The 1,119-nt window shown below is 41.3% G+C and overlaps 1 long non-coding RNA gene across 1 annotated transcript; it reads right to left on the bottom strand.

Moving 5' to 3' along the window:
* On the bottom strand, positions 1-838 carry LOC134461784 (uncharacterized). Its single transcript, XR_010037414.1, has 3 exons — positions 506-838; positions 332-406; positions 1-66 (listed from the first exon to the last, which is right to left on the bottom strand). It is a non-coding gene; the product is annotated as an uncharacterized LOC134461784 (long non-coding RNA).
* Between the last annotated feature and the right edge of the window lie 281 nt (positions 839-1,119).

Genomic DNA, 1,119 nt, shown 5'->3' on the forward strand with positions numbered 1-1,119 from the left:
GGTTTTGGTGCCAGGTCATCACGTCCATCGAGGAACGACTCTGTGCCTACCGGAATGACTCTGTGCCTACCGGTGCCCAAAGAGGAAGACAAAAAGAAAGACAACAAGTTTGAGAGTTTGGCAGACAAATAGACAGAACATACAGTAAACCGTTGCAAAATTGTCTGAAGTGACACCAGACAGTACTGTAGGCATTCCATACAAATTCACAGACTCAAAGAACCATATCAGGCCAGCTCTCATTGTGTGTGTCTGTGTGTGTGTGTGTGTGTGCGTGCGTGCATGCACGCGCATTAACGCCTGCTGTTGTGCATTGATTTAAAAAACTTACTTCATACATGTGCTGATGATATCCAAGAGCTTCGCCAACCCAGCTGAGCAGCATTCTTCTCCTTTTACTTGTGTCCTACAGCCAAAAAATAAGCAGTTATTGTGATTTTATTGTTAAAGTAATAGGCCTACAATACAGTTGACATACACATTTGTCCTGAACTCAGTCACTTACATCTCTCAGACAATCCAAATCGGTTTTCATCGGTTTACTTCTTCAGTGACTTAGTTCCAGCTTCTTACACATCCAGCTGTCTTGGTAACAGGTCAGAGGAAAGACGTCCATCTTATCCAGAGCATAAGAGATTTAAAAAAAACAAAAAAAAACAAACAAAAAAAACAGACAAAACGTTACAGAGCTTTGCAGACACACCTTCAAAACATACAGGCAACCTAAATATATGAAAGGCTTTTGTCTCACTACTGTAGTGCACACAACAACTTTACATATTTCATTTACATTAACAAAAATATAAACCAACCAGTCTTCGGAAATACTGCACATACTACAGAGCAGAGACGTGCGCTCAGGGTAGGCAGGGTAGGCACTGCCTACCCTAGGATAAATTTCTTAAAAATAAAAAACTAACACATGTTTTAAAAACTATTCTTGAGAGTTCACATGCATAACAAAAACATTAATTTATAAATTAGCTGTTAAAAGTAGGCTACAGTAACCGGAGACCGATCAAAACCCCAAGTTATCGCACAAAGCAAAGCGCTCAGGCTTGGACAGGTTGCCATGGGAACGCGTCGCGCAGCCTTGGCTGGTAGGTGAAGGCTCAGCTT

The sequence above is a fragment of the Engraulis encrasicolus genome, chromosome 13 (assembly GCF_034702125.1).
Source record: "Engraulis encrasicolus isolate BLACKSEA-1 chromosome 13, IST_EnEncr_1.0, whole genome shotgun sequence".
Taxonomy (NCBI): domain Eukaryota; kingdom Metazoa; phylum Chordata; class Actinopteri; order Clupeiformes; family Engraulidae; genus Engraulis; species Engraulis encrasicolus.